Raw genomic sequence first — 23074 nt, 5'->3', positions numbered from 1 at the left:
CGAGCCAGAGGGCCTACAAGTCCCAGCATGCACAAGCCGGGGTTTTTGGGCCCACAGCCCGCGAACCCTGGGAGAAGCACGAGCAATGAAATGGGGGGTGAGGGCGCCCGGGGTCCGTGGGGTTTCCCTGGAGACGCAGTAATTCCAGAAGTACCCGCCGAAGGATCAAAACCAGCGCGCGGGGCACTTTAACGCAGTGGTTTCCAAACTTGCACTTTGGAATCCTCTAGGGAAACTTCAGAAATACTGATGTCCCTTTGTCGTCCGAGATGTCGTGAGTTCCTTGGTCTGCACGTGTTCTGGGTTTTGGAATCTTTCAAGATCCTCCGTGAATCGAATGTGTGGGTCCTTTTAATCCTCGAGGCGACCCTGTGAGAAGTAGGTGCTCTTACTGTGGTCCCTGCTTTACTGTTAGGACGACTGAGGGAGGCTCAGTCATGGTAAGTAAATGGATCTTCTGAAGACGGCATTAGGTCTGAAGTGTTGGGGCCAGAACCCACACCCAGGCAGTCTATCTAGTTCCAGAATCCTGTCCTCTTCAACCCTATGCAAGGCTACTTTTCAAATGTTGGGTATTATTATCTCACAGGGAAATGGGGAAACTATACGTACCTGTGCCGTGTGGTAGAGCACGGAAAATTGAGTTGAGTGGAACTGATGTGAGAGAATTAAGTGCAACCCTACCCAAGCACATCAAGTTTAAGATCTACGGCACCATTCACCGGTTGTCTCATTTGATCTTCTTTTAGAATCTTTTTTTTTTTTTAACAGTAAGTCAGGCGACAACATACTGCCCTGAGCCTGCTCCCTATTTTTGTAAATAAAGTCTGTGAGAACACAGCTATGCGCCCTGGTTTAGGTATTATCTCGGGCTGTTTTTACCAACAAGGCAGAGTTGAGTCGTTACGCGAGAGAGTGTGGCAAACAAAATTGAAAATATTTACTGTCTGATCATTTACAGCAAAAGGTTGCCAACCCTGAGTTAAGTACTTCTCCACACTCTTAGCTGGGAAGTGACCATGGTCTTTCTTCAGACCCACATCTGTCCAAGTCCAAAGCCAATTCTCATGACCACTACACTTTCGCAGTGTTCCGCAGTGGGGAGTGTTAGGAGTTCATTCAACCATTTATTCAAGAACACGTTTAGTAGATGTCCCTTAGGTGCCAAGTGCAGCTGATTTCTGAGAGAAATTGGATTCTTTTTTTTTTTCTTTTTTTTAGAGAAGAGAGAGAGCATGTGTGCGGAGAGGGGGCAGTGTTGGAGGGGCAGAGGGGGAGAGAGAGAATCTTAAGCAGGCTCCACGCTCAGTGCAGAGCCCCAAGTGGGGCTCAATCTCACAACTCTGAGATCATAACCTGAGCTGAAATCAAGAATCGGACACTTAACCGACTGAGCCACCTGGGTGCCGCAAGAGAAATGGGATTCGTTCTTTCCCATTGGTAATTCACTGTCTAGTAAGAGAGGAACAGCATGTCCTTAACCACTCCCTCAATTCACCCGGAATAAATGTGACCTTGGCTGGTTATGTTTTCACAAGTGAAGTGGAATAGAAGTGGTGACCTGATGCCAGGCATGTTTAGGCAAATGAGGTCCAGGGATAGCCCCCTCAGTCTCCCTCAGCAGCACCATGAGCTGAGAATGTGGACAAGAGAAGGGGGCTGTAAGTTGAGGACCAATGGGTGGCTGGGGGTTGGCAGGGGATTCCCATGATGATGGTCAGGAGAGCCCTCAGAAGAGACTAGCCTAGGCCAGCCACAAGGAGGCTGAGATGAGAGGGACCTGGAGGGAGAAGTGGGTGCGCATGGTGGGCTCAGCCATCAAGCTACCTGTATTCCGATCCCAGCTCCAGCACGTACAAGCTGTGTGACCTGAGCAAGTTACTTCACTTCTCAGTGCCTGGGTTTCCTCAACTGTAAAATGGAAGAATAGCACCTACTTCTCTCTGTAAATTGAATGAAACACAGTGCTTAGCACCAAGTAAGTGCCCCATGGATAGTAGCTACCGGCTGGGTTAAGAGCATGGTGAGAAAAGGAAGATAAGAATCTCTGACCTTGGGCATTGCCTGTGCTCTGATACCTAGGCATGGAATGGCAGCATGGTGTGGGAAGGGCAGCACCAGTGGGAGGCGCCAGGACCCAAGGGGCTAGGCATGAAAGAACCGCAGGTGGGCAGGAGGGTGGCAGGCTCTGCAAACATATAGGCATGAGGACACCCCCCTCAAATGTCCCCAGTGTAATTCTCATCAGGAAAGTCACAGTGTGGGCCTCAGAGGTTAGTCAGGCTCAAGCCAGATATAAATCTATGATACCACCAGGCTATGGCAGATAACCCAGCCACCAGCGATCAGAGCAGTGAGGAGCTATTTCAGATTCCATCTTTTTCTTTTAAACAGCAGGAGACTAAGTGAGAGGTTAAGATTATAAAGCAACAAGCGTTGGAGAGAGTAGGGAAAAAATTGGTTAAGTTCAGAGCAGGTTTCTATACCTCGGCATTACTGACATTTGGTAGTTCTTGGTTTCGTGAGGGGGTTGGGGGGCTGTCCTGCACCCTGTAGGGTGTCTAGCAACATCAGCATCCCGGGGGCTACCCACCTGATGCCAGGAGCACCCTTCCCTCAAGTTGTGACAACCAAAAATGTCCCCAGAAGTTGCCAAAAGCCTCCTGGGGGAAAGAGGGGCAAAATCTGTCGCCACACCGCCCCCCTCCATGGTGAGAACCACTGGCTCAGAGAGGAATAGGGCTCAACATTCATTCATTCGTTCATTCACTCATTCATTCATTCTGTTTGATATGACGGTCAAAGGCATGAAACTCTGGATCCAGACGTCCTGAATTTCGATTCCGTCTCTGCTACTTCCTGGCTGTGGGATCCTGGACAATCTTCTCACTTATGTGTGTTTCGTAAGGTTGTTGTAAAGTTCAAACGAATTGATACACATAACAAATGAACCCAGAATAGACTCTAGTCAGGTGTCCACTATCTCTTGATGGCATAAGTGCAAGGCACTAGCCTGAGCGCTGAGGATCCCAACAGTCTACTGTCCCCACCATAGACAGACTGACCTTTTGTATGTAAATATTTCAACTGAAATATGTAATATTTTGATCTCAGTAAAGGGATAAACTGAGGCAAGCTCAAAAAGGCGTTTATTTGGGAAGAGCAGAGGAATTGCAATTTGATACAAGCTATAGGCGAGCGCGTTGAGGATTTGGGGTAGGTTGTATTTGTGGGCAGGGAATGTAAAGAGGAGAACGTTCAGCCAGAAGTCAATTAGAATCAAACACACATGGAGACCAGCTTTGAAAATGAAGGGGTCCAGGACAGAACGTGCCACTTTGGCATGTGGATTGTCTTGAGCTGAAAGCACCCTGGGCTCAAGAGAAACTTTTATCGCTCCCTTAACCACGCAGAAAAATCTAAATTAAGGGTCTTTCCCCAAATAAGAGTTCTTAACAGATAAATTTCATCTGAGTGACCCAACTGTATGGTAGGGCAAACATCTAAGAACCCAACATCTGCTCCTGTTCTCTCACCCTGTGAAGTGCATTCCTTTGCTCTGAAGTCCCAGCCCCCTGCCCCTTTTCCTTAGTTCAGGATGACCTATAGACCTCATTTTACCTGTCTTTGGAAAGTCCATGTCTATGCGGATTCCCCGTACGTACACTAGTAAATTTGACTGTCTCATGTCAATTTGGTTCTTAGCCCAGCTAGAAGGATCTTTGAGGGGACCAGAATTCTTGCTCCCTGACATAGTAAAATACATATAACATAAATTTGCCACTTAAGCCATGCTTACGTGTATGGTCCAGTGGCATCAATCATGTTCACATTATTGTGCAACCAGTCTACTTCCTAAACTTTTCATCAGCTTAAAAATCATTTCCTCCTTCCTCAAATAAAATCCTACCTGGCTAACATCAGCTGACTCCCGCTTATTCCCATGACCTCATTTCCTGTCACAGGACTCACTCTGCTCCAGGCCTCCTGGCTTTCTTGTCTTTGCCTATGCGAGTCCCTCTTCCTGGCATGCCCTTCCCCTTCCAGTCATGCAGCTGGCTCCTGCTGCTGAGAGATGACATCCCATGCCAGCCGACCTAAAATAGCACACAAAACCCCATCACTCTATAGCCTTTCACCTTGTTTTCCTATCTCTCTTGTACATTTCTTAGTTAATTTCCTAGCTCTCCACTAAAGTTTAAGAGCAGGAGCCCAGTCTCTCTTATGTATTTCTATACCCCCAGTGCCTAGAGCAGTAGCTGCAATATAGTTGGTACTCGGTAAATAAATACCAATCAAAATAAATGGCACGATAAAGATACATGCAGATTGCTATGGTCCTAAACGCAGGGTGGAGGGAGGGGCACCATCTCTTCCTGATTGTTTTTGAAGGATTTCCAAGCAATCAACAAGCATTTATCTAACTCTGTGGTAAGCAGTATTCTTAGAATGGCCCCCCAAGAACCCTCACTCATGTATAATCTCTTCCTGCAGGATGGGCGAAACCTCTGAATAGGATGTGTTCAAACAGAAACAGCAGGCTCAAAATGGAGTCACTAATGCTAAGCCCCACACAGCAAAGCAAGACTTCCTATGTAACCTGATTGCAGCTTCATCCTCTCCCAGGAGTAGAATTATAAACCTGTCTGGAATTTCCTGATCAACACTAATAAGGTAATCTGCATGATAGACCCCTGCGCTTCCTCCCAGCAACTCTCCTGCCCTCCAAGAAAAGTAATCTTGCCTGAAACAGTCCTTTCTTTTCTTTTGCTAATAACTTCCTTGTCCCACCCATTTCTGCCTGTAAGTCTTCCATTTTTTTAAAGATTCCATTTATTTGAGAGAGGGAGAGCGAGCACATGAGCACGGGGTGGGGGGGGGCAGAGAGAGAAGGAGCAGTGGACTGCCCGCTGAGCTGGGAGCCCAACGTGGGACTCGATCCCAGGACTCAGAGATCACGACCTGAGCCAAGGGTAGATGCTTAACTGACTGAGCCACCCAGGAGCCCCAGTCTTCCATTTTATACAGCTCTTCTGATCCCCTTTCTACTTGCTAGCAGGATGCTGCCTAATTCATGAATCATTGAATAAAGCCAATTCGATCTTCAGATTTACCCAGTTGAATTTTTGCTTTTTTAACAGATTACATATCAATCCTATGATTATGTTATTGATGAAAGATAGTTGGAAGAAAGGCAGGCAGGGACAAGTTGCCCCCCCCCCCCCAGGAAACCACCCTTAAAAGGATTCTACGCCACCCCGGAGGGAGCCCTCCACCCTTTCCCATGTGATAGATGACAAAAACCTAATTGGATGACAGGCACAGGGAGGGTTCATCAGATTAAAACAGTGGGCCGCCAATGACCCCATAAAAACCTCTAGATTTAGAAACAGCAGGGGCAGCCCTCGGGGCTCTCCTCCCTCTTCGGGAGCTTTGTACTGTCACTTTACTGTGGCTCCAGAAACTTTACTTTGCTGTCCACCACTCTTCATCTTGTCTACCTCTTCATTCTTTGAAGTGGGGTGACCAAGAACCACGGGCACCCAAGGAGAAGGAAATCCTGTAACATTTTATGGCAAAAGATCATGTGGGCAGTTGAGCCTATTCTAATCATAGGAGCCCTTCAAAAGGAGTTTTCTCTGGCTGGTACTTGAGATCCATTGCCGATGAAGATGAAGGTTCATCACAGTAGCTGCTCAGCAGTTGTTCATTTTCATCTTTATTCATCCCCATTGCATTTCTAGGTTAGTCTTACAACCATCTTGCAACCTGTCCTCTACACAGCAGCCAGACCAGTGACACTTCTAAATCTTACACTTGTAGATCACTTCTCAGTCCTAACCACACCTTACCATGGCCTATGAAGCGCTCCATGACCTGGCTCCCCAGCTCCCTCTGTGACCTCATCTTCCACCACCTGCCCCCTTGCTCCCTCCCTGCCAGCCACATTGGCCTCATGGCGACACTCAAACTTGCCAATCTCATCCCTACCACAGACTCTTCCATTGGCTTTTCCCTCTGCCTGAAAGGTTCTTCCCACTGAAGTCCCAAGACTTATTTATTTTCTTATTTGTATTGTGAAATGTAACAAGTGCACAGAAAAGTGTGTAAAAACATGTATGTATAGTTGAATGAATAATTATAAAACAAAATCACCCATGCATCACCCAGGTCAAGAAATAAAATGTCATCAGCACCTCAATAGTCCTCCTCCTGCCAAATGCCCCAACCTGGCCACAATTCCTTTCCCACCCCCCGGAGACTGACCCTGTCCTTATGACTACTATTTCTTTGCATTTCTTTATATGGTTAGCGTCTAAGTCTGTACCTTTAAACAATATAGTTTGATTTCATCTAGTTTGGAAGTTACGTGATTGGGATCATACTATTCTTTTATGCCTTGCTTCTTTACTTAAAAAGGTTTATTGTTGAAATACAATGTTATGTTAGTTTCAAGTATATAGCACATTGATTCAACAATTCTGTGCATTGCAGAATGCTCTAACTTTTTTTTAAAGATTTTATTTATTTATTTATTTATTTATTTATTTGCTAGAGAGAGAGAGAGCACACAAGCAGGGGGAGCATCAGGCAGAGGGGGAAGCAGGCTCCCCTCTGAGCAGGGAGCCCGATGTGGGACTCGATCCCAAGATCCTGGGATCATGACATGATCTTTACCGACTGAGCCAGCCAAGCGTCCTGCTCTAACTTTTTTATTGAAGTATAATTAACATACAATTTTATGTTAGTTTTAGGTATACAGCATATTGGTTCAATAATTCTATGCATTACTCAATGCTCACCACAATAAGTGTAGTCACATTATTACAGTATTATTATCTATATTCCCCATGCTGTACTTTCCATCTCTGTGACTTATTTATTTTATAACTAGAAGTTTATCCCTCTTAATCCCCTTTATCTGTCTTGCCCTTCCCTCCACTCCCCTCCCCTCTGGGAACCATCAGTTTGGTTTCTTGTTGTTTTTGTTTCTTTGTTCATTGATTTTGTTTTTTAGATTCCACACATAAGTGAAATCATATGGTACTTATTTCTTTGTCTGACTTATTTCACTTATATGCCTTACTTCTATTAGTGAACACTGTGTATATGACGATTGTCCCCGTGGCCACTAATAGAAGCAGTTCATTCATTTTCATTGCATCCTTTATGCTGCATGGTGTCATCACAATTCATCCTTCCTCTGTTTTGTTTGTTAAAGATTTTATTTAAGAGAGAGAGAGAGCACGAGCAGTGGGGAGGGGCAGAGGGAGAAGCAGGCTCCCCGCTGAGCAGGGAACCCGATTCACGACTCAATCCTAGGACCCCGGGATTGTGACCTGAGCCAAAGGCAGATACTTAACTGACTGAGCCACCCAGTGCCCTCCCAAACCAGTTTCTGAATGGGTTGTCCCACTTTACATTCCCACCAGCCAGGGATGCAAGTCTCGTTTGCTCCACGACCCCACCAACACTTAGTAGTGTCAGACTTTTTTACCAGTCTGATAGGTTTATAATGGCACTTCGTTTGGGCTCTTTAATCCACTTGAAATTGATTTTTGTGTATTGATTGAGGTATTTCCTCACTTAATTCAGTCTCTACTCAAATGTCATTCTCTCAGAAAGGCTTCCCCGAATATTAAATAGAATAGACAGCCCTACCCCCGCCCCTGACTCTCCCTCCAGGGTTCCATCTGTCACTCTCTATCCTCTTACCTGGTTCTTTCTCTTAACTTCCAACGCCATATTCTGTATTTATTTCTCTTGTGACATTGTACTTTATGTTTATTTGGTTGGGTGATTTTTATTTTCTTAACAGAATCCACCTGTGGTCTAAGGGCATTACACATATTCTTTTAATCCTTATAACAACGCCATGAGGAGTGGCCCTGTATAGTGGATACTGTTATTAGCCTATTATATAGATGAAGAAACTGAGGCTGGAGAGATGAACTAACATGCTCAAAGTGACGCAGCTAAGTGGCAGAGCCAGGCAGTAGTGCGGGAGTGCACTGTTTAAATTGGCAACCTTAAGCTGTCTCCCTTTCCCTGCCTTTTACCCTACAAGTTCCATCAACACCATTTGGAAAGGAAATTGAAGAACACAGTAGGGAAGGAAATAGAGGAACACAGTATTTCCTGCATCTGAGGATAACTGTGTGATTGTTTAACCCTACTAAGAGAGAAAACAGAACTAGGCAAGGTTTGTATTCTAAGCTCTGTTCCGGAACACCCGGGCAGGCCTGCAGAGTCTCACCCTTGGGAGAGGGGAAGAAAGAGGTTGTGTTGCCAACAGGCACTTTCTCCCTAAAGCAGATCTAGGGAGAGGCACGTGAGCCCTCTACAGAGGTCTGGTGAGGACTCAGTCAGTACCAGGTGGTGACAGATGACAGGGGAGGAGGAGGTTCTAGGGTGATCGGAAACAGGTCTAAAGTCAAGGACTGGGGTGCCTGGGTGGCTCAGTAGGCTAAGCGGCTGCCTTTGGCTTGGGGTGTGATCCCCGAGGCCCAGCAGGGAGCCTGCTTCTCCCTCTCCCTCTGTCCACCCCCCTTGGGCTCCCTCTCTCTCAAATAAATAAATAAATAAATAAATAAATAAATAAAAATAAAATCTTAAAAAAAAAAAAGAGTCAAGGACCTCAGAAGCCCAATTTTTAAATGCCTTTTTTCCACTTTAGCATTTAAGTTTTCATGTTTTCTTAACACTCACTCAAGACCTGTTGGCAAAATATTATTTTAGCACTTAGTTCTCAATAAAGGATTAATGAATTAATAACGTCTATGCAGTAGGCACTATTACTATGCCCATTTTACAGATGAAAAAAAATGAAGGCTCGGAGAAATTAAATAAGCAGCCCAAAGTTTGTAAGGGAGGTAAGCCCAGAGAGCAGGGCTCAAGCATCAAGCTGAGCTGGGACTTGCTCCCCAAGGTTACTGTCAGGGTTGTGTTTCATTACCTCGTCGGGTATGCTTTTCAGAAGGACTGAGGCAGAAATTCTGACTGGCCTGAACACAGTTGGTTCCTAAAGAGGAGACACTGTGAATTGTATAAACGAGCAGGTGTGTGTGTGTGTGTGTGTGTGTAAATATAAGGCTTATTGAAAAATCTGTGGCCCACCCAAAGGAAACCCACAATTTTTCAGATTCATTTCTGGCCACATTGTATGTCACCACCACTGTTCTCTCTTCTTTTACTTTTAATTCTTCTCCACCCCCAGAGTCACTCTTTTAATGTAAAAACTGGTGCCTGGGAAGAAGACTTGATTTTGTAAAGTCAGGTTCCGGTGCAATGCTGTGTGTCTCAGGCACTAACCACGAATGCAGAACAAAGTATGTAAAGGCCTCTCATTTGTGGCAAGCAACACCGTGGACAATGAATCACATGACCCTTTTAAGATGAACTTCCATCGGAATATCCTAGGAAGCCAGGGACAGTCCCTAGGAATTGTCATAGATCAGTTCCCTTGAAGCAAACCTGAGAGACGATTCTTGTGCCAATAAGCTGTAGAGGGCACACTCTGGGGACAAACCTGGAGGAGAGCAGAGGAAGGGGACAGGGCAAAGGAAGAGGCTCTGCAAAGATGTGGGTTCAGGAAGAAGCAGGCCTCAGCCTGATCCCATCAAGAGCTCGAAAGCACAACTGTACTGTAGAGGCTTTTCTACCCAGACACAGGAGGGCTGAGCTGTTCATTCCCACATCAGCCAGTCATTGGCCATGAAGAGGGAGTGCGACTTCCCAGGCCTCTCCTGGCAGGGGACAGCTTTCCTGAGCCAATGGCAGAGTGGGAAGAGTAGGGCACCAAGAGTACCCACTACACTGGGGCCATCACAACTGACGTGTGATCCAAAAGTGATAGTTTTCTGGTTGTGCTATTCCATTTATTTATTTGCTTTTAATAGACTTTATTTTCTTAGAGCAGTTTTAGATTCACAGCAAAATTGAGTAGAAAGTACAGAGAGTTTCTGTATATGTCCCCTATCCCCCACATGCACACAGCCTCCCCAACTATCAACATCTTGGTCCGTTTATTACAACCAATAGCCCTTCGCTGACACGTCATCACCCAAAGTGCACAGTCTGCATCAGGGTTCACTTTGGTGTTGGACATTCTGCGGATTCTGACAAAAGTATCATGACATGGATCCACCATTTCAGTATCAAACAGAACAGTTTCACTGCCCTAACAATCCTCTGTATTCTGCCTCTTCATCCCTTCCCTCCTCTAGCCCCTGGCAACCACTGATCTTTTTTCACTGTCTCTCTAGTTTTGCCATTTCCAGAATGTCGTATAGTTGGAATCCTCTGGTATGTAACCCTCTCATACTCCTGGCTTGGTTTTTTTTAGTAACCTCTACACCCAGCGTGGGGCTCGAACGCACGATCCCCAGATCAAGAGTCGCAGACGCCCCCCACCTGAGCGAGCCGGGTGCCCCAGACGGGCTTCTCGCCCTTGGTACTATGCATTTAAGTTCCTTCCACGTCTTTTCACAGTTTGATAGCTCCCTTCTTTTTGCTGCTGAATAATGTTCCGTGGCCTGGATGTACCACGGTTCATTTATCCGTTCATCTCCTCGAGGACATCGTGGTGGTTCCCAGGTTTTGCCAGGTAGGAATGACGTTGCTTTAAACATCCACGTGCAGATTTCATGCAGCCGTAAGTTTTCGGCTAAACACCAGGGAGCGCAGTGGCTGCGTCACACGGCAAGAGCGTGTTTCGTGCTGTAAGAAAGCGCCGCAGTGTCTTCCGAGGCCGTTGTACCCGTTCCACCGTCATCCTCCCCAGCAGCGAGCGCGCGTGCGCGTCCTGCACCCGCACAAGCATGGGGTGTCCTCGGTGTTTGCGCTTGAGGCCATTGTAGCAGGCGTGTAGCGGTATCTCGTGGTTGTTTTAATTCACGATTCCCTAATGACACATGATATTGAACATCTTTTTTGTGTGCTTATAGACCATCCCTGAATCTCCTTTGGTGAGGTGTCTGGCCAGGCCTTTCAACCTTTTTTTTTTTTTTTAAGATTTTATTTTTAAGTAATCTCCACACCCAATGTGGGGCTCAAACCCACAGCCCTGAGATTAGGAGTCGCACACCCCACCCGCTGAGCCAGCCAGGCGCCCCTTGACCATTCTTGTTTTTAGTCATGCTGCTCATGTGACCTTTAACACGTGTACTTTTCTCTGGGAGGATGTTCTAAAATGAAATATTGGTGATGGAGGCACAACTGTGAATATCCTAAAAGCCACTTTACACTTTAAAAGAGTGTTTTTTGTGGCATATAAATTATATTACAATAAAATTGTTACTTATTAAAGTTTGTACTATAGAGCTAAGAGGTATACAAATTTTATTTTATTTTATTTTTTAAAAGATTTTATTTATTTATTTGAGAGAGACAGCATGAGCAGGGGTGGGGAAAGGGCAGAGGGAGAGGGAGAAGCGGACTCCTCACTGAGCAGGGAGCCCGATTCGGGTCTTGATCCCAGGACTCCTGGGATCTTAACCTGAGCCAAAGGCAGCCATCCGTATACAAATTTTAGCTGAATATTTTCTATAGACTTTTTTTTAAAAGATTTTATTTATTTATTTGACAGAGAGAGAGCCAGATAGCAAGAGAAAGAGAGAGCACAAGCAGGGGCAACTGCAGGCAGAGGGAGAGGAAGGAGCCTGCTCCTTGCAGAGCTGGAGGAGCCCAATGTGAGACTCGATCCCAGGACCCCTGGGGATCATGACCTGAATCGAAGGCAGACGCTTAACCAACAGAGCCCCCAGGCATCCTATAGACATTTTTAATAAAAAGTTGGGTTTCAGGTCAGAACAGGACTTCCATATTTACATAACTTCAGTATCACTCTCCATCTCATTAATGCTCCCTGTATTTTATGCATCCTTCAAAACTGCCTTCAGTCCTTTCTAGAACAAGACTGGGTGTAAATAAAAAGATAAAGACAGAAATACCTGATTCATCTTTACATTCCCCAAGTGCCTTGGCCCTTGGGGGTCTGGAGGTTTTCATAGGTGTCTTTGCAGTATATTTTCAAAAGCAAGAGTGAGACCGAGAATGTCACGTTGGGGTCCATCGCCAGGGGTTGCAAGTCACATGTCGCACTCTGTTGTGCGTCTTGGGGAAGTGCCCTTAGTTACCAGCACAGTCAGCATCTCCTCCTTCCACCAGTAAGCACTTCTTAGTCATTTGGCAGATGCACTTCAAAACCTTTGACTGTCATGGGATGCTGCGGACTGGTCTGGGTCAGGTGACTTCCCCAGATGGATCCACTCAGTGGAGCCATGCATTTCCTTTCAATGGTGTCCTCGGCCAAGCCTCGCCACATGTTAACCTGCCCAGAATGTCATACCTCAGTGTGAGCTGATGGGCAGGTGGACAGAGTTCTTAATCTTCCAGAATCAAAAGGCACCTCGGGGGCGGGGTGGGGGCCGGGTGGTGCAGTAAAGTGGAAACACATGAACGACCCAGAACCTGGCTGGGCAGCCTTGCACAAGGGGCTCCAGCGCCATAGCCCTTCAACCCTTTCTCATTTTGAAAATGAGAGAGTTGAATTCAGTGATCCCTCAGACCTCTTTCCACTTTAACAGATCACTGGTGTAGGGCTTCCCAGACTGTTGGATTTCACAGATCAGTACAGTTTTTACAAACATTCAAGAATGGACACAGGGTGTTAGGGGCACCTGGGTGGCTCAGTTGATTAAGCGGCTGACTCTTGATTTCCACTCACATCATGATCTCAGGGTCCTGGGATCAAGCCCTGTGTTGGGCTCTGTGCTCAGTGAGTCGGCTCAGGGCTTCTCTCTCTCTCCCTCTGCCCCTCCCCTTGCTCATGCACTTTTCCTCTCTCTCTCTCTCTCTAAAATAAATAAATCTTAAAAAAAAAAAAAAAAGAATGGACGCCGGGGTTTACTTTTTATTTTACAAGGAAGGGCAATGAAAAAACAACTATTATTACTGCCATTTTCTATCACATCGTTTTCAGAAAGGAAAGCTATATTAACTTAAAAAAGATAGGAAAGAAATAATCTAAGGATGAAAGACAGTCCCTGTTAAGAGTTGGCAACTTGACTTCAGTGTAAGTACTGGTTCTGTCTTCTTCATTAAAAAAAAAAAAAGCTTTATTGAGATATAATCTACATATCAAACAATTCATTCATTTTTTTTTAAAGTAGGCTCCACAATGGGCGTGGAGCCCAATGCCAGGCTCAACCTCGCAACCTGAGATCAAGACCTGAACTCAGATCAAGAGTGGGGCACTTAACCAATTGAGCCACCCAGGCGGCCCTCAATTCATTCAAGTGCACAGTTCAATAATTTATAGTAAATGTATAGAGTTGTGCAACCATCCCTACAATCTAATTTTAGAACACTTCCATCACCCCAAAAGATCCCTTATGCTCATTTGCAGTCACTCCCTGTTCCCACCCTCCAGGTCTGGGTGTGTCCTTACATGGCAAGAAACTTTGGAGACATGATTAGGGATCTTAATAGGAGAAAGTTATTTTGGATTATCAAAGTGGGCCCAACATAATCACAAGGGTCCTTATAAAGGAAAAGGGGAGATAAAAGAGAGTGTCAGGTGATGCAGCATGAGAAAGACTAGTCTGGCTCTTGCTGGCTATTGAAGGTGGCGGGAGACCATGAGCCAGGGAATGCAGGCAGCCTCTGGAAAAGGCCTCCTAGGGCCTCCAAAGGAATGGAATCTTGCCAACACCTTGATTTCAAACCGGTGAGACCCATTTTGGACTCCCGACCTTCAGAACTATCAGAGAATAAGTTTTTGTTATTTTAAACTGTCAAGTTAGTGATAATTCGTTACAGCAGCCATAGGAAACCAACACACTGGGTCGTAAGGTAATCGTAGCTTCACTTTTATGTTACTAATAGACTCATTGAGGGAAGCATTGGTGGATGGACTTCAGAGCACGATTTGCCAGGTGCATGGGTTCAAATCCAGCTCTACTGCTTATTGTTATGCCATCTTGAGTAAGTTCTTAGCAGTTGTGTGTTCCTCAGCTGCCCCGTCTATAAAATCGAGTTAATAAAAATACCCCCCTTGCATTCTTTTTTTTTTTTTAAGATTTTATTTATTATTTATGTGACAGAGAGACAGCCAGCGAGAGAGGGAACACAGCAGGGGGAGTGGGAGAGGAAGAAGCAGGCTCCCAGCGGAGGAGCCCGATGTGGGACTCGATCCCGGTACGCCGGGATCACGCCCTGAGCCGAAGGCAGACGCCTTAATGACTGCGCTACCCAGGTGCCCCCATCCTTGCATTCTGTTATGAGGATTAAATGAATAAGTTGACTGGGACTTAGTGTAACACCTGGCATATGGGAAGCACTACACGGAATAGTTTACTCTTATCACATGGTCTTCCCCAAACCAAGGAATAATAATAGCCTGTCCTAGAGGTGAAATGAAAACTCTACTTAAACCTTTCAAAAGGTGTTTTCTTTCTCCCAGCAACCCAATTAAAATTTCCAAGTTCTTTTTTTAAAAAAAAAATTTTTTTTAAGATTTTATTTATTTGAGAGAGAGAGAGTCCAGGCACGGGGAGGGGCAGAGGAAGAAGCTGAGCAGGGAGCCTGACTCGGGACTCGATCCCAGGACCCTGAGATCATGTCCTGAGCCAAAGGCAGAGGCTTAACCAACTGAGCCACCCAAGTGCCCTAAAATTCCCAAGTTCTTAAGAACAAGTTTCCCCTAAAGCTCAAGCTAAAGGCTTCAAGAAAATCCCCTCCTTCGAGAATTATCTTTGAGAAGAACGCTTTGCCCAAGCTCCTAGCTGTGGAAGACATTGGAGCTCCAAAATGTTCTCGGCAGTTCTGGTCCCCTCCAGCACATCTTGCTCAGAAATCACTGCTCAGTCTGTGGACATGAGTCTGTTGTGTGTATTTATCCAGTCCCTTCTCAAAGCATTCCTAAGCACCTAGCAAATGTTGGCTGGATACCAAATAAATAAATGAATGGGAGCTGACCAGAAGAGCCCTCTGGTTGAAACTTCTGGTGATCTTCTTTCCAAAATAGATGAAGACCCTTTTATGACCTTAAATATAAACTTTGGAACTGGAATAACTTTGGAGGTGACATGGCCCAGGACCCTGGTTTTGCAAATAAAGAAATTGAGATACTGAAGGAAACATGAACCATGACATGGTTCATCTGCATTATGGCTGAATAAGAGTATACAGCAAGTTGGCCACAAAGCAAGACTTGAACACGGCTCTTCTGTTTTTCAGCCCAGATGCCTCTCTAGATGTTGCCATAAGTGAAAGAGTCTAAGACTTTGGACTAAATGGGCTGATCTCAGCTCATGGCCTGAAAATCATTTGTCGAATCAAGTTCCCAGTATCACCTTGTTACATTTTCTTATACTTCCTCTCCCAAATAAAGCTTCTTTTTTTTTAATTTTAGGGTTTGGTAAATCAAGGAAATACTATCAGTATTATCTCTTTTCACATCTTCGATCTTCAGCCCCCAATGAGCATGAAAAGACATTGGCAAAAGCGACTGTTATCTTTGGCTGGTAGCGTGGAACGCATGACTTCCCGAACCAGGGCTGGATTGCATAAAAGGTAAGGCTGGCTTGTGATGTTCAGCAAAACAGAGACAATAATTAACATGAATTCAAAACATAAAACTAGTTAACAGGAGGCCAGAGTTCCCCTTTTTCCTTCTTTCTCTACAGCAAAGCACTTGGTTAAATGAAAAACTGCTGACGGAGGAGCTAAAAAAGATCAAAACAGGAAGCCGTAAATGGCTAACAGAGCACTGTATTTAAGAAGAAGACGCCAGACACCCTCATGCTTTCAGAGAGGAGTGGACAGGCCCTGACTCAATGAAAAGTTATGCAGAGTATAGGAATGCAATCAAAGCTCATTCTCTTAGGGAGACTTTATGCGAAGACACTCCCGGGGCCCCGTACTTTCCCTTGTATCATTCAGGGAAGGAGTAACTTTATCACATCTGTGGATTCATGTAACCACCACCACAATCAAGATGTCAAGATACAGAACTATCTCATCCACACAAAAGAACTCTTTTGAAAACATAATCTTGGAGCGCCAAGGTGGCTCAGTTGGTTGAGTGTTCGATTCTTGGTTTCGGCTCAGGTCATGATCTCAGGGCTGTGGGATAAAGCCCTACGTCAGGCTCCACACTGCGTGGGGAGCCTGCTTAAGGTTCTGTCTCTCTTTTCCTCTCTTTAGCACCTCCCGCCCCACCCCTGCTTGCACACTCTCTCCCTCTTTCTCTCTCTGTAAAGAAAAAAATAAATAAAAGCATAATCTTAACACTATTATCACCCTAAATAAATAATTCCTAAATATCACCAAAATCTAGCCATTGCTCAAATTTTCCGTTATTTCTTTTTTTCTTTTTATTTATGTTTGTTTGAAATAATATCCAAGGGGCACCTGGGTGGCTCAGTCAGTTAAGCATCTGCCTTCAGCTCAGGTCATGATCCTGGGATCCTAGGATTGAGTCTTGCATTGGGTTCTCTGCTCGGTGGGGAGTCTGCGTCTTCCTCTCCCTCTGCCTGCCGCTCTGCCCGCTTGTGCTCTCTCTCTGTCAAATAAATGAAGTCTTTATTTTAAAAACTCTTAAAAAAAAAAAAATCCAAGTAAGATCCATACATAGATACATACGAATCTATAGGTCTCTCTGTCTCTGCCTTTCTCTCTCTTTTGTTACAGTTTCTGTTATTTTCAAATGTGTTTGTTGAGGAAAGCAATTTTTCCTATAGAGTTTCTCTCACTTTGAATTTTGCTGATTATATCTTCATGGTGTTAACATGTCCCTCCCTGAAGGCTTAATAAGATTCAGATTCTAGTTTTTGATGAGAATGTTTCTTCAGGAAGCACCTCATGCCTGGTTACCTCTCTCTCTCTTTTTTTAAGTAACAGTTTTCTTGAAATACAATTCATATACAGTAAATTCATTCTTTTTAATGTATACAATCCTGTGGTTTTTACCATATTCAGAAAGTTGTGCAACCAAGACCCCACTATTTAATTCCAGAATTAGATAGAATTCCATCACCCCAGAAAGAAATCCCATACCCATTGGCAGTCACTCCCCATTCTCCTCCACCTCCACCCCCTGCAAACACTAACCTACTTCCTGTCACTATGTTGGGCTATTCTGTACATTTCACATACCGTTGACCCTTGAACAATGGGGACTAGGGGTGCTGACCCCCCATGCAGTTGAAACTCCAGATATAAGTTTTAACTCCCCCAAAACTTAACTACAAATAGCCTTCTATTGACTGGAAGCCTTACTGATAACATAAAGAGTCGGTTAAATATTTTGTATGTTACATGTATTATATATTATATTCTTATAATAAAGTAAGCTAGAAAAAAGAAAATGTTGTTAAGAAAATCATAAGGGAGAGAAAGTACATTTATAGTATTTTACTGTATTTATATTTTTAAAAATCTGCATGTAAGTGGACCTGCACCATTCAAACCTGTGTGCATCAAGGGTCAGCTGTAATGGAATCATGCAGCATGTGTTCTTTTGTGTCTGGATTTTTAAAAAAATTTTGTTTATTTATTTGAGAGAGAGAGAGAGATTGAAAGAGAGTTAGAGCAGGAGGAGGAGCAGAGAGAGAGAAAGAAGCAGACTGCATGCTGAACGTGGAGCCCAACATGGGGCTTGATCCCACGACCTCCAAGATGGCGACCTGAGCTGAAATCAAGAGTCAGATGCCCAACTGGCTGAGCCACCGAGGTGCCCCTTGGTTCTGGATTTTTTCAGCACTTAGCAGAATGTTTTCAAGGTTCCTCTGCATTATGGCTGAATAATATTCCAGTGCATGGCTATGCCATGTTTTTAATCCATTCAACAGCTGACAGATATTCTGGTTGTTTCCACTTGTTTGTTATGAATAGGGTTGGTATAAGCAGTTGTGTACGAGTTTTTGTGTGGACATATTTTTTCATGATTCTGGGGTATACACTAAGGGGTAGAATTTCTGGGTCATTAGTAAAATCTGTTTAAGTTTTCTTGCAGCTCTTTTTGTTCTTACGGTCGATAGCTATGAGAATGGGCAGCCAAATTGTTATCTTGTTTTACAGTCGCTTGAAATAGTTTCTGTTTGTGCGGTAATGCTGCAACTCAATACACAGATGTTATTTCCTTTTTGATTTTTATTTGAGGGATTTCTTTTTAAATTTTAATTTGTTTCATATTTATGTGAGATATTCATATGGGCTCCCCATGTTCCTTCTTTGCTCCATTCCCTAATAATCCAGCTAAAAGTGATTGGGCAGGTCCAGGTGAGGAAGACAACCAAGTTTGGAGGTGCCTCAGCAGCAGTCAGGACCCCGACAAGGTAAGCGGCCCAGCAAATCAGCGACCTGGCAGTTGAGGCCTCAGAAAGGAAGGTGGCCAGCTTGGCCAATGACACAGCAGAGCTGGGAGATCAGTTACATGAAGTGGAACTGAGCGAATACATAAGTATATGGAGAATAATGGATAATGGGAGGTGAGTTTCTCAATGTCAGGGGAGAGAGTTCCAAATCTTTGTTTTGTTTTTTAAGATTTTATTTATTTAATTGACAGAGAGAGAGAGAGAGAAAGTACAAGCGGGGGTGGGGGGCAGCAGAGGGAGAGGGAGAAGCAGGCTCCCTGCTGAGCAGGGAGCCTGATGCGAGGCTTGCCCCCGGGATTCTGGGATCGTTACCCCGAGCCAAAGGCAGACACTTCACCGACTGAGCCACTCAGGCATCTGAGAGTTCCAGATCTTATAAGGGAGAAATCGAGAACGAACCTTGTGGTGTTGGATTGGACTTGCAGTTATTGCTGAACTCCTGTTCCTCAGAATCAAAGATAGCTATGGAAACAGCGAGTAGCAATGAACAAACCCAGCCCTCAGATCTTGGTTTCTAAATGCCATTTTTTTTTCTAGCCAAGCGAACAAGGGACCCTTGGAGAAGTTAATGATTCTAGGAGTGGGGCACAGGAAGTGTACAATAAACCTGAAATATGCTGTGGTATCAGAAAGCAAGGAGGTGCTCTCATGAGAGTGACACGGCAACGGGACAAAGAAGCCAGATTCTAGGACACTTTGAACATCACGATAGTTAGCGGGAGTGACAAATGGCGCTCGGTTGAATGACACAGGAATCCACGAGTCTACATTGATATCCACAAACGAACAGATGAGTGAGGGGAAAGAAAAGCACTTCCTGCAGTGCAGTGTTACCTAATAAATGTGAGAGGAGTGATGGCATCATAAAATCACCATTTGGAAGTCATTAGTTCAGTCACGAAGCATCGATGGATACTAAATCCAGCAGGTGAACCTTGGGTGACAGACAGGGATGGCAGGCTTCTCACTGTGTTCCTGCTTGGTGGGGAGGGGAGAGCTCTCTGGTATCTTCTCCTAAAAGGGGACTAATCCTATATAACTGGGCCCCAATCTTATGACTTCACTTCACCTTAACTACCTTCCTATAGGCTCTGTCTCCAAATTACAGTCACATCGAAGGTCAGGGTTTCAATATATGAACTCAGGGGCCACACAATTCAGTTGTCGCGGAGCAGGAATTCCTTTCTCCTACAAGGTCTTTCTAGGCAAAGAATCCACCTGACCTGAGAAATAGACAGGAAAAAATCAAATTTAATTTCATATGTATGGGGAATCCACACAGACATGGGAATTCCAAAGACGCTGAGGCAAAATGAGGTATGTACGTCCATTCTGAAGGAAGGAGAAGAGGGCAGGGGTCTGGGGCTTCAAGGGAAGGAATGCACCTCATGAAGCAGTAAAAAAAGCAGACATTAGGTAACTAGATGTTTGCCCCGTCATACACATCGTTTGCTCTGATAACATTTATCTCTGGTAATAAACCTTTATTCTTGGAAAGGCTTTTAATTTAGATTCTTGTATTTAGCTGAGGGATGGAGAAAGTTTCTCCTGAGTCCACAGAATCCCAGCATCTCAGAGCTGGAAGGGACTGAAGGCAAACACATTTAACTTCTTCGAGATTCCTCTGAGCTATCTCTTGATGGGTTGCGGGGAATGATTGGGTGGGGCTCTGCATACCTCTTCCCCACTCCTACCCTCTTCATCCACACCCCTCAAACAGGACTGCTCCACTGCGACATATTTTATATATGGGGCATAGATATAGGATTTCCTTTAAAGAAAGAATTCTATGCATAACGATCACTCACATACACGTTAAAAACCACTAATGACCCATTTTACAGATGAGGAAACTGAGGAGGCCCTGAGCGATCAAGGGAGCTGTCCACAACGCCAAAGCAAGGCACGGAATGCTGTTTGTTGATGCCCAGGCATGGGCTGTTTCCAGGACAACACATAGCCTCTTCTCCACCCAGCCTCGTTGTCACTATAGGGTCATATGGGGGTTGGGGACCTCTCAGCAAGGACAAAGACCGGCTAAGGAGTGGCATGAATGGGGGCCTAGGAGGTTTCATCAGGGCCTCAGAGCAGCTTAGCACTCCAGATGCCATGGAGAACACAGAATTGGCCTGCCCCATTGGGAGGAACTTCCAAACAAGTATGGGAATATGAAGTTCCTGTGAATTATTCAGGGTCAGGAAAGATTGCATTCTGTGCTGTAGCAACAAAAGGATACAGCACTACCCCTTGTACCTTTCAATCCAGATAGAATAGACATACACACAAGCATACATACGTACATTATAAGTACTCAGTGCCTCCTGCTGCTGGAAGATAAAAATGCACAAATTTCATTCTTCAGATCTGTTCAGCGAGGAAGTATAACCACAGAACCCAGGAGCTGAAGGAACGTGGAATCTTCCAATGAGGGTCACAAAATTCCTTAGGGATTTCTGCACCGGCTGGGCAGGTGATGGACATGAGGAATATCATTTGATTCCAAGAGGCAGGACCACAAGAACATGGGGAATACATTTAGCTTCCTAGTGTATTCAAAGTTTTTAAAAAATTGATGTTATTCCTTTTCAAAAAATAATAGATTCTCATGGTACAGAGTGCAAAGGGTACATACAGAGGAGGATTCGTGGAAGAATAAACCTCCGTCTCACCCCTGAAACCCAATCAAGTTTCCTCCCAGGAGGCAAAGAAAGTGCCCCTCAAGAGATAGACTCTACCCATAAAAGGTATTTTACACAAATGATAGCATATACGAATACCATTTTTTTGTCCTTTTGGGGTTTTTTTTTAGCTTAACAGATTGTTCAGGTCTTGGAGCTCATTTCCAATTTCTACATAAGAGAATCTGTGTGTGTTTTTTTTTGAACAGCTGCATAACATTCCATTGATTCACTGTACCAAGATGTTTAAATCAATGAACTCATTGATTACATTGAATCACTGAACTCATTTCCAGTATTTGTTATTATATAAGCAACACTGTAGTTAATAACTTTGTATATGTCATTTTGCCTATGTGTAAGCATATCTGTAGTATAATTTCCTAAAAGTGAAATTGCCTTCTTAAAGAGAGTGTGTATTTTTTGTTTTAATTAAGATATAACAGATACAAGAAAATTAACAAATGTTAAATACATGCTTAATGAACTTTTACATACATATCCACACCTCCTATCAACAGCAAACTCAAGATGCAGGACGTTGCGAGCACTCTAGAAGCCTCCATTGTGACCACTTCTAGTCAATATCTGCCCTCCTCCGCCAAGGTAACTAGTATCGTTTAACTTCTATAATCATAGGTTAGCTTTGCGTGTCCTTCATCTTCATGTAAATGGAAATGTAAGTATGTCGTCTTTTGAACTGGCTTCTTTTAACTCAACACTATGTGTTTAACTCACCTGTGGCTGCTTCATCCGCGTTGTTGCGTGTAGTTACAGACTCTCAGTTTTCATTGTACGTGCCTTTTGCCCAGTGACAGACCAGACCTGTACCTGAACCAACGTGAGTACATTCCTTGGTGAGTCCCAGATACACCAGGTGGAGTTGTCGCACAAAGTGAACTTTATTTGCAGCAAATAAGGAGGTCACAGGGAATAGCTTCCAAAGCCGTGACTCCCTGAGAGAAGGTGAATGGGTACGTTTTGTTTAGGGTCAGGATTAATATTTAGATAGGGAAGCCTTGTTATTGTATGTAGAGGAGAGCATAAGGTCATGCATGCACTTTAAGAAAACATGCCTATAGACGCACTGTATGTTACGTAAAGGGTCTGAGGCTCCTCCTTGGGTGGAGATTTTAGTATTACAATGAGGTAAAAGGTAATTGTAGGTCATTCCAGGGGTCACTCCATGGTCCATCTGCATAGGTGTGAGTGAGTCGGTGGTTTAGCTCAAAAGCTCCGGGTGGTCTGGGCCAGCCTGAGGTCTTGTCCAATAGTCACTGTCACCTAAGGGTGTTTCAGGTTTCACTGCCCAAGTTTAGAGGTAAGCTGGAAAGAAGAGCTTAAGGAAAAATGGAAGACAAAGGGAAGTGAATACAAGCAGGTGGGCAGTGAAGGTCAGGTCTTGGGGGCTAGCTGGTGACCGGCCTGTGTTTAGTTTTAATAGACAGAGCCCGATTTTCCGAAGTGGTTCTACCACTTACACTCCCGCCAGAAATGCCTGTGCATTCTAGCAGCTCCATGAATTCATCAGTACTTGGTCTTTTCTTTTCTTTTTTCAGGATTTTATTTATTTATTTGAGAGAGAGAGAGCACAACCTTGGTGGGGGGGGACAGAGGTGGAGGGAGAAGCAGACTTGCTGCTGAGCAGAGAGCCCAATGGGGGGGATGTGGGGCTCCATCCCAGGACCCTGGGATCATGACCTGAGCCGAAGGCAGACGCTTCTCCGACTGAGCCACCCGCGTGCCCCAGGACTTGGTACTCACCATCCTTTTACACTTGAACCATTCTGGTGGATGTATAAGGAGATTTCATTGTGATTTTAATTTGCATTTCTCTGATGACTAATAGCTTTCTTATGTGCTTTTGGCCAATTATATATTTTCTCTTGTGAAGTGCTTGTTTATTAGTCCATTTTTGTTAGGTTGATTGCCCTTCTTTATTGATTTGTAAAAGAGCTTTACCCGTTGCAGATACAAATCCTTTTCAAATATATGTATTGTAAATATCTTCTCCAA

At 44.5% G+C, this 23074-nt stretch overlaps 1 long non-coding RNA gene across 3 annotated transcripts; it reads left to right on the top strand.

The window, feature by feature from the left end:
• Positions 1-72: 72 nt before the first annotated feature.
• Positions 73-23074, top strand: LOC113267345 (uncharacterized). 3 transcript variants are annotated; one of them, XR_006411300.3, is made up of 6 exons: positions 73-440; positions 4495-4674; positions 15416-15576; positions 18262-18341; positions 20980-21124; positions 21580-23074. It is a non-coding gene; the product is annotated as an uncharacterized LOC113267345 (long non-coding RNA). The 3 variants fall into 3 exon arrangements; XR_008961399.1 differs by having other exon boundaries at positions 18262-19308; XR_007190228.2 differs by having other exon boundaries at positions 18262-21124.

The sequence above is a fragment of the Ursus arctos genome, unplaced genomic scaffold (assembly GCF_023065955.2).
Source record: "Ursus arctos isolate Adak ecotype North America unplaced genomic scaffold, UrsArc2.0 scaffold_25, whole genome shotgun sequence".
Lineage (NCBI taxonomy): Eukaryota > Metazoa > Chordata > Mammalia > Carnivora > Ursidae > Ursus > Ursus arctos.
Note: the sequence above shows the minus strand (reverse complement) of the source record. Positions and strands in the feature narration are given on the sequence as shown.